Below are 10,971 nucleotides of genomic sequence, written 5' to 3' on the forward strand. Positions count from 1 at the left end.
CACAGGCAGACCATCCTGACTGAGCAGGAGATGTGACCCGGTGGTAGAGTCCTTGCCTCACATGCCCAAGGCACTGGGCTCAGGACCACACAAAAAGGAAGGTGGAGGATTGATGGGTCAGAGGTAATGATGGATGGTCTCCATCTGGAAGGGACAGAACAGAACACTACTTCAGACTCTCTGCCCCTACATGCACAAAGCAACCTCATTGATGAAATGTAAACCACTAAAGCTTTTCTAGGTATGGTGGCGCGTGCTTATAATACCAGCATTTGGGAGACGGAGGCAGGGGCATCGGGAGTTTGAGGGGTATTGGGGCTACACAAGACTCTGTTTCTAAAAACAAAAACAAAACGGGAAAGAAAAAAACTAAACCTTTAGATATTCAGAAGTAAGAAGAAAAGTTTAGCTGGTAGGATATGGAAAAACACAAAACACAAAACCAGAAACCACCCCAGGAAAGACCTATCGGTTGATTGATTGATCAGTTGAAATGAAACAAGGTCTGCTGTAGCCCAAGCTAATGTCAAACCTTAATCTCCCATCCTCTGGCCTCCACTTCCCAAACTCCGGCATTACGAGAGTTCTGGGGATCATCCCGAGGGCTGTGTGCAGGCTAGGCAAGTTCTCTGCGGAGTGATCCATCCCAGCCCCGGGGAAACCTTTATTAATTCAACTACACTTAAAAATACATCAAAGGGCACACACCTACATAATCATATTCACTTATAAATATTTGTTGAACTAGCTCTTTAAGATGCATGCCTACTATCTTTGTGTCTACTTTCATTTTAAATATAAAACAGACAAGAATATGAGCAGGGCTGGAGAGATGGCTCAGAGGTTAAGAGCACTGGCTACTCTTCCAAAGGTCCCGAGTTCAATTCCCAGCAACCACATGGTAGCTCACAACCTGGTTGTACCTCTGTACATGCAGATAGAACACTGTATGCATAATAAATAAATAAGTCTTTTTTATTTTATTTTTTTAATTAATTTATTCGAATTACATCTCGATTGTTAGCCCTTCCCCTGTTTCCTCCCATTCTTCCCTCCCTCCCACTTCCCCCCTTCTCCCCTCCCCTATGTCTGTGATTGAGGGAGACCTCCTCCCCCTATATATGCTCTTAGGATATCGAGTCTCTTCTTGGTAACTTGCTATCCCTCCTCTGAGTGCCGCCAGGCCTCCCCATCCAGGGGACATGGTCAGAAAAGGGGCACCAGAGTTCGTGTGAGAGTCAGATCTCACTCTCCACTCAACGGTGGAGAATATCATGTTCGTCGGCTAGGTCTTGGTAGGGGTTCGAAGTTTACTGCCTATATTCTCCTTGGCTGGTGCCTTAGTTTGAGGCGGACCCCCAATAAGTCTTTTTTTTTTTTTTTTTAAATATGAGCAGACGAGCCCTGGAACAGGAAACCTGCATGCCAGTGTTCGGCCACAGACAAATGAAGCTGAAATTCAGGAGGACTTATTTTACATACATTTGATGAGCAAATGTTAACAAGTCTGACAAGACCAGAAAGTGGTAAGAATCTACATCTCCCAGGAACTTTCCACATAAGTAGTAAAAGTGATTGTTGTTTAGGAAATTCTGAAATATTTACTGTCATGTATAAGGGTTACCACCAAGCAGTTTTTTATGCATAAACACCAAAGAGAAAAAATAATGGCCACAGCCTCGCTGTTAGTAATAACAAGTGGTAAGAAACCTAAAGGTCCAGCCAGGCAGTGGTGGCGCACACCCTTAGTCCCAGCACTCGGGAGGCATAGGCAGGCAGATCGCTGTGGGTTCGAGGCCAGCCTGGTCTACAAAGTGAGTCCAGAACAGCCAAGGCTACACAGAGAAGCCCTGTCTCAAAAAAAAAAAAAAAAAAAGAAAGAAAAGAAAAGAAAAAGAAAAAGAAAAGAAAAGAGAAAGAAAGAAAGGAAAAGGAAAAGAAACCTAAAGGCTCACCTTAGAAAAAAAGATCACAAAGTGATAGTGTAAACTTTGCAGCTGAGAAAGTAAATGAGGCAAACTAAGCATGGCAAGAGGGATAGCGCTGACGAGAAGAATGTGAGGCCAAGACGCCTCAGCAGGTAGAGGTAGCTACTGCCAAACCTGACAACCTGAGCTCAGCTACCAAAACCTGTGGTGAAAGGAAGCTGACTCTAGAAGTTTCTCTCTGACTTGCACAGGCTCAGCTCCTCTACCTACTTACCTATTTATCTAGCTATGTTTCCCTCTCTCTCTCTCTCTCTCTCTCTCTGTCTCTCTCTCTCTCTCTCTCACACACACACACACACACCCCAGCACTACAATAATTGGTTTAATTTAATAAAAAGGATAAGATGATGCTAACCAGAGAAGAAGAACCTCTCCAACTCCGATTTATTTGGGGGTCACTGTCTGGCTTTGCCTCCACAGAGTATTTCTCAGAACCCCTGTGGGAGTCAGCCAGCCAGGCAGGAGTGTTACTGAGAAACACTGGGCTGGCAGTGATTGGAACTCTGGCTGGACACGGGCTAGGCTGGGTGCTGGACATCACTCAGGGGAGATCTGTTTCCCCTTGGTACTTCTAGCTCATCTGTCCTGCAGGCAGCCATGAGTGGGTTGTAGAAGAAGACACCCGTGGGAGAAACCAGTGTCCTCGGATAACCCCAAATGGAAGGGAAACGGTCAGAGCGTCATCTGCACTTGACTCAAGAGGTCCAAGTACAAATCGAGTTTATTCCAGGCTCACCCAGCCATTTGTAGTTCAAAATGTTCATTACATCTTGAGTCACGCTGCTCCAATCTGGTTCCCTCCAGTTCAGGGACTCTTTTTTTTTTTTTTTCCTTTTGTTGTTTTGAGACAGGGTTTCTCTGTGTAGACTTGGCTGTCCTGGACTCACTTTGGAGATCCAGCTCCCTCTGCCTCACTGCCTCACAGAATGCTGGGATTATAGGCTTATGCCACCACACCCAGCATGGGACTCTTTTTTTTTCTTTCTTTCTTTCTCGAGACAGGGTTTCTCTGTGTAGCCTTGGCTATCCTGGACTCGCTTTGTAGACCAGGCTGGCCTTTGCCTCCTAAGTGCTAGGATTAAAGGCATGGGTCACCACCACCTGGCTCTTTTTCTTTTCTTTTCTTTTTTCTTTTTTTCTTTTTTTTCTTTCTTTTTTTTACACAGTGTTTCTTTGTGTAGCCCTGTCTGTCTTGTAACTCACTCTGTAGAGCAGGCTGGCTTTGAACTCAGAGATCCACCTACCTCTGCCTCCTGAATGCTGGGACTAAAGGTGTGTGCCACCGATCCCGGTTTCACTTTTGTTTTCAAGAACAAGATTCTCATCAGAGAATTGGTGTGATTTTTCTTCATGAATATTGATAGGTTCATATATTTGAATGTTTGGCCATTAGGAGGTGACCCTGCTTGATAGAGATTAAGAGGTGTGGCCTTGTTGGAGGAGTAGGTGGGCTTTGGGGTTTCAGATTCTCAGGCCAGGCCCAGAGTCTCTCTCTTCCTGCTGCCTGCAGATGCAGATGTAGAACTCTCAGCTCATTTTCTAGAACTGTGTCTCCTGCATGCTGCCATGACCACAGTAGACTAAGCTTCTGCACAATAAGCCAGCCCCAATTAAATGCTATGTGGTCACGGTGTCAGTTCACAGCAATGGAAGACTGACTAAAACAATAGGTTAGCATTCTTCTGCTAAGAGACTTCAGTCTTGGGCTAGAGAGATGATTCAGCACTTAGGAGCACTTGCTGCTCTTACAGAGGACCTGGGTTCAGTTCCCAGCATGGACAGGGAGGTTCTCAACCTTCTATGACCCCAGATCCAGGAGATCAAGGCTGTCTTCTGACCTCTCACTAGGTACATGCGTGGTGCATATACATATGCACCAAAAGTCTTTCCAAACACTCATACACATAAAATTCAAATAAATATATATGACTTCAGTCTCACTTTTTATTCATAGTTACATTAAACTATTTTCTCAAATACTTAGTTACAGTGACTAGTTTTTTTTTCCCCTACTGCTGACATCAAATCAAATCAAAATCATTCAAACTTCTTATCAGTGTCCAAATCACCCCTAAGAAGAGAAAACAATCTTGCCGGGCATGGTGGCGCACACCTTTAATCCTAGCACTTGAGAGGCAGAGGCAGTTGGATCACTGTGAGTTCGAGGCCAGCCTGGTCTACAAAGCGAGTCCAGGACAGCCAAGACTACACAGAGAAACCCTGTCTCAGAAAGAGAGAGAGAGAGAGAGAGAGAGAGAGAGAGAGAGAACAACCTTTTATATTCATGGCTTAAAAGAATTGCTGGGCAGTGGCGCACGCCTTCAATCCAAGCACTTGGGAGGCAGAGGTAGGTGTATCTCTTTGTCTACAGAGCTAGTTCTAAGGACAGTCAGGGCTACGTAGAGAAACCCTGTCTTGGGGGAGGGGGGGGGAGATGCAACCAACCTGAGTCTACACAGTTCTCCTTGTTGGCTGCATGTGACTTACTCCGGTGGTGAGGTCAGCAGCAAAGGAGAATTTGTCAAGAAGGTCCCAGGTATTTCACTCCCTTTTTTGGGGGCAATAGCCCTTTGGTTGTCTTTCTTGTCCTTACAGATGTCTTCAGTTTTACACTCACTTACACATTCATTCCCGTGGGTGATGTGTCGCAACATCCCTTCTGATCTTCCTCAGCGCCTTGAGAACTCAGCCATTGCAAGGATGCAGGAAGCAGAACCCCCAAAAGGATTGGTTGTGCAAGTTCATCTCCTTAGGGCAAATCTGACCCCCACCCCACCGCCCTACTTTTCAAGCTGACCCATGTCCACAATAGCTTCTAAGGTGATTGTGCGTTTATTGTGTGACTTCAAGAACAGAGATTCAGGCAAAATTTTCAAAGGGGGAAAAAAAAGAAAAAGAAAAAGAATAGCTCTGTTTTCATATCCCGGAGGTTTAGAACTCTGCCAAATAATTTTATTAAACTTCTCTCTCTCTCTCTCTCTCTCTCTCTCTCTCTCTCTCTCTCTCTCTCTCTCACACACACACACACACACACACACACACAAAAGAGAGGAGAGATTGAGAGAGAGAGAGAGAGGTTGAGAGAGAGAGAGAGGGCCTCACTGTAACCCTATAGCCCTGGCCAGCTTCTCACACACACACACACACACACACACACACACACACACACACACACACACGAAAGAGAGGAGAGACTGAGAGAGCGAGAGAGCCAGGGGTGAGGGGGTGGAGGAGGGTAGAGAAAGAGAGAGAGAGAGAGAGAGAGAGAGAGAGAGAGAGAGAGAGAGAGGCTCACTGTAACCCTAGAGTCCTGGCCAGCCTCTAATTCACTATGCAGCCAAGAATGACCTTGAGCCTCTGACCTTCCTGTGTCGGCCTCTGAGGTTCTGGGATCATCAGCAGGGGCCACCATCCTGCTTTATGCGGCGCTGGAAATGGAACTCAGGCAAGGCCCTCTACCAACCGAGAGACATCTCCAGCGTGAGAGAATCATTCCAAATAAGTGAAGTGTTCCAGGCTGCCTTCAGCTATTCTCTCTTCCACACAGAAGAATGCTGTTAACTCAACTTACTCATTTGCATGTCAGAAACGGAAAGCTGTGGATTTGTAAACACTTGAGTGAAAAAGCAAGTAGAACAAACTGAGGCAGATTCCTTTTCTCTTTAAAGACAGCAGCCGACTATGCTTGGATGAATTCCACTTTTACTCCCAGCCACAGCCCCACTAGCCTCAAATACACACCACCCTTAGGCTTTAAATGTTATATACACCGGGGCTAGGGAAGGCTGCAAATGCTGAGCTTTGTGCTTTCTCTGCCTGGTGTTGAGAGCAACGCCTCCAAACTCTGTCCTTCTCCTGGGAGCAGAGGCAGCATTGTTTTCACGGCAGTCTTAAACACAGGGTAAAGGAAAAAGAAAAGTAGTGGCCCACATCATGTGACAGAAGCCATATCGGAAATCGCTAACGTGGCCAAGAACACGAGAGCAGATAAGCCATGAGCCCAGGGGAAACCTAATATTGTCCTTCAGTGAACGGGGCATAGCAAGAACTCCAGCTGACACACTGCCATACCACAGACCAGCGTCTCACTCGGCCTTCCTCAGAGAAGCCTCGTCTTGCAGTAGGTGGTAATTAACAAGGAGACCCACAACTGGACAGTAAGAGTGAGAGACTTAGGAGCACCGTTCTCAATGGGATGTGCCCGTCAAATCCCTTCCCTCAGGGCTCAGAGGTCTATACAAGAGACGAGGCAGAAGGATGATACGAGCCAGAGGCCGTGCGCGGCTCCAAGGGAACAGTTTTTTTTTCCAGACGCTAAAAAAGCCTAACACATACATGAATTCACAATAACTGACAGCACACGGAAGACCTGAACAGCTCCAAGCCACTCTCCCAGCCCTGGGAGGGGGAAATGGATGTGGGGTCCCTCCTACCCAGGAAGCTAACTGTGAGTGGTACCCACTGGCAAAGGGAAAATCAGTTTCCTTCACTGGAGTCTCACTGGCCTTATTAGCCACACTTGAGGGTAGGCCCCATGCCTTACAGCAGTTGATCAACATGGAACAAACTCAATGGTGATTTTGTGGCTTTATTTGAGCTTTGTTTTTGTGTTAGTTTGGTTGGTTTGACTTGGAGTTTTCTGTTTTTTGCTTGTTTGTTTTGATTTTCTTTTTTCTTTTCTTTCTTATCTTTTTTCTTTTTTTCTTTCTTTCTTTTTTTTTTTTTTTCTGAGACAAGGCTTCCCTGTGTAGCCTTGACTGTCCTGGACTTGCTTTGTAGACAAGGCTGGCCTCGAACTCACAGCGATCTGCCTGCCTCTGCCTCCCGAGTGCTGGGAGTACCCGACTTCTGGAGGTATTTTCTCAATTGAGGTTCCCTCCTCTCATAACTTTAGCTTGTGTCAAGTTGACATAAAACTAGACACACCCTAAACCCAACTGAAGTTGACAGGGAAATGCTCCACATAGCTTTTGAAAAGAACAGGCAACGTGTGTGAGTAAGAAACGCTGTGTGGGGCCGGGCGTGGTGGCACACGCCTTTAATCCCAGCACTCGGGAGGCAGAGGCAGGCGGATCGCTGTAAGTTCGAGGCCAGCCTGGTCTACAAAGTGAATCCAGGACAGTCAAGGCTACACAGAGAAACCCTGTCTCAAAAAAAAAAAGAAACGCTGTGTGTAGCCAGGCGTGCTTCCTTAAAGGGTTCGCTGTCGTTTTATACAAGCACGTTCTTGCAATTAGCACAACAAAACCCACTGCAAAGCACAGGGGAGAAACATAAGATGCCCCAAGCCTTAGCGTCAGCTCTGCTCCCCCTTGCACTCTGCTTACAAAACTGGGGTTGTAAGAAATGTTCCTCTCTCCTGAGAATTACAGGGAGATGAGTGTCAGTGGCAGCGCCCTGAATTGCAACATAAAATCTGAGTTATTTTTAGTTCAGAAAGCTTAGAAATAAATCCCATATTCTCCTAATGTTTCTATTATTATCACTGGTCCAAATTATTTTCGAGTATGGGACTTTTATTTGATTCTTTGTGCAAGAAGTAAACAAAAAGAAAGAAAGGAAAAAAAGCCATGTAAAAAGAGAAATACAGAGAGGAAATAAATGAGACAACTTTGATTAATGTATTATGCTAAAAATGGCTTCAAGAAATGAAAAGGCGATGCTTAAGTCAGATCATTTCAAGACGTGCTGTTCTCTTCCCCAGCCATTTCAGACCAAAGCTGAAGAGAATGAAGCCAAACAGAGAAGCCACAGGATTGTAAAAGTGAAGACTCAGAAGGCGCAGGTTACCAAAGAGGTTTTCACCATCAGAGACAAAAGGGCTCAAGTAAGTAAGTGGATCCAGAGAGAATTTACAGACCTCCCTTAAGGCTGTTTTGCTCTCTCCTGATTCCCTGTCAGAGTAAAGGGTAAGCAATGTCAGTAATCTTTGGTCCTTAATCTAATTCTTAAATTTTTAGGAGCCCTGAGTAGCCACTGAACTCAGTAGTTTCATCTTCTCTCAGGAGAACCTGTTTCAGTCTCTTCCCCCTCAGAAAAATATTAGATTAAAAAAAAATTTTTTTTTTCAAGTAAAGAAGGAACAAGGCAAGAGAGCATATACTTGAAACCTTAATGCTTGGACTACCATGAGTTCAAAGCCAGCCTGGCTTATATATAAGTTCAAGGCCAGCCTGGGATACATACTAGATTTTTATCTCAAAATTAAACAAAGGAAAGTGGTTCAGCGGTTAAAAGCACTGTCTGCTCTCTCAAAGAACCTGAGTTCAATTCCTAATACTCACATGGCAGCTCACAACTGTCTGTAGTTGCAGTTCCAAGGGATCTGACACCCTCACACCAATGCACATAAAATAAAATTAAAAAGAAAGAAAGAAAGAATGCAGGTAGGGAGAAAAAGGAGGGAAGGAAAAGATATGAGAGGCTGGACTTGGTAGATGGCTCAGGGGTTAAAAGCAGTTGCTGTTCTTGCAGAGGCCCAGAGTTCAGTTCCCAGCACCCTCACTGGGAAATCCACAATGCCTTTGGCTTCAGTTCCAGGGGACCCAACATCCTCTTCTGGCCTCCACAGGCATACGTGCACATACACAAAATGAAACAATTTTTTAAAAGTATTTTATTTAATTTTAATTTATGTGCATTGGTGTGAGGGTATCAGATCTTAGAGTTACATTACAGACAGTTGTGAGCTGCCAGGTGGGTGCTGAGAATTGAACCCGGGTCCTTTGGAAGAGCAGGCAGTGCTCTTAACCACTGAGCCATCTCTTTAGCTCCCTGGAACAATTTAAAAAAAAAAAAATACAAAAATGAAGAGGGGAGGGAAGTGAGTAGAACACCCTTGGGTGGGCCTGGGTCTGGGACGGCATCTCCAGAGTCCCCATCAGCTGTGGCCCAGGCTATTGGATCTATCAGATGAGGGCTCTGAAAGGAGGGAGGCGGGGCCTAACGGGAGGAAGGAAGTCCCTGGGGATGTCTCCTGGGAGCTACAGCTTGCAGTGACCTCCTCTCGTATGCATGGCCTACTTTCCAGCCACCAAGGAAGGAACAACAGGCTCTACCACAGGCGGAACGCTGGGGCAAGCAGCCACGATCCTAGGCCTCTGAAACCTTGAACTAACCTGAGTAATTTTTTCCCTTCAGCTGTTACGTCAGGATTTCTGGTCACTGCCAGGGAAAATAGCTAACAGAATTGAACGGTGGATGGACGGATGGATGGATGGATGGATAAGGGGTTAGCTGATGGTTTATTATTAGGCATGTGCGTGACTCGGGTTCTTTCTCTTTAGAACCAGAACTAAGCGATGATCTGATCTTCCACTTCAAATATGTTCTTAGAAGCAGAGCTCGTGGATCAAAGAGAAGCGTGCTTGAAAACGTTTGATTCTGTCCCAAACTGTCCTTCCAGGAAGATTGTACCAGCTTTGACTCTTGCCAGCAACACACAAGAGCCAGTTTTCCAATACCCTCCCCTTTGGGGGGGGGAAAAGGGTCATTTCCATTCTCTACTATGTCAGAAGTATACTAAAAGATGTCAAAAATAATATTTCACTGTGAGTGTTCATGGATCCTATTACTAGCGGGCCTGACTGTCTTTTTATGAGAGTTGCCTGATGCTGTCAGGCCTCCCATATCTCTATGGGCAATGGCTGCTTCCTCAGAGGAACCACGTATACTGAGAGGTTTCCTTTGGCCTAGTAGCAGAGGAAGCTGCTCAGAGCACTGGCCAAGAATTCATTCCCCCAAGAACAACCTCAGGCAAGCTCAGGGATAAATTCTATAGCGCCTAATGAGGCGAGATGCTCCCAAGGACTGCTCTGTGTCACCCTGCAGAGGTCCCCAATAGGACTGGGTCTCAGTTTCCCTTGACAGGATGCCCTGACTTGATGGTATTTCTTTTGTGCCGTCCTTCCTTTCTCCCTAGTTTACATTCCTCCTTCCTATTAGATTCCCCCTCCCCCCAGGATTATACCCCAGTTAAAATGACATAAAGGTTGAGATGACGGGTCAAGGGGTAAGAGTGCTTGCTATGCAAGCATCAGGACCTGAGTTCAAATCCCAGCACACAGGTTAAAAGCTGGGCATGGCCATATACATGTATGTAACCCTAGCATTGGGTGGGGTAGAAACAAGAGGACCACTGGGATTTGCTGCTTGACCAGCTTCAAGCTAGGTTCAGGGAAAGACTCTGTCTCAGGGTAATAATGTGGAACATGATGGTCATATGCACATGAACGGGAATACATGCCTATATACAACATGCATTGTACATATACCACATGCATAAGTAGCGTACACATACACACACACACACAGAGAGAGAGAGAGAGAGAGAGAGAGAGAGAGAGAGAGAGAGAGAGAGAGAGAGACTATTTACATTTTTACACTGTTTTGTTTTTTGTTTTTCGAGACAGTGTCATGGACTCACTCTGTAGACCAGGCTGGCCTCGAACTCACAGCGATCCTCCTGCCTCTGCCTCCCGAGTGCTGGGAATAAAGGCGTGCACCACCACTGCCCAGCAGAGACTACTTACACTTAAATCCTCATTTCAGGGTCTCCTTCTGGGCTAGAAAAGCTAAACCAAGACAATATGATTTTCCCTCTCCCTTCCCATTTTAATCTGATTATTTGTATATTTTCCTATTCTGATACTGATGATATTAAAAATACTTATTTCCAAAAACATTAAGAAGGAATGAGTGTTTGTGAAAGGCAACCCTGATCTAGCACAGAGGTGGTGCTTGGCTTACAGCTACTATCAAATTCAAGCAGTTAATAATTATTGCATTCAAAAATCAATGTTCCACTCCCCCATACCTGAGTGTTTATTTGCTTTTAAGGCATAAGTCTTACATATCTGAAGATGACCTAGACCTTCTGCCCTCCTGCCTGAAGTTACAGGTATGCACCAGCACTCCTGGGTTGTATGGTGCTGGCTGAGCAATCTGCCAATTGAGCTACACCCCTGGTTTCACCCTTGATTTC

The 10,971-nt window shown here is 45.5% G+C and overlaps 1 long non-coding RNA gene across 1 annotated transcript; it reads left to right on the forward strand.

The window, feature by feature from the left end:
* The first annotated feature begins 1,404 nt into the window (after positions 1 to 1,404).
* On the forward strand, positions 1,405 to 9,563 carry LOC311580959. Its single transcript, XR_014773617.1, has 3 exons — positions 1,405 to 1,526; positions 7,693 to 7,815; positions 9,275 to 9,563. It is a non-coding gene; the product is annotated as an uncharacterized lncRNA (long non-coding RNA).
* The last annotated feature ends 1,408 nt before the right edge of the window (positions 9,564 to 10,971 follow it).

The sequence above is a fragment of the Acomys minous genome, assembly GCF_964271855.1.
Source record: "Acomys minous genome assembly, chromosome: 13".
Classification (NCBI taxonomy): Eukaryota; Metazoa; Chordata; class Mammalia; order Rodentia; family Muridae; genus Acomys; species Acomys minous.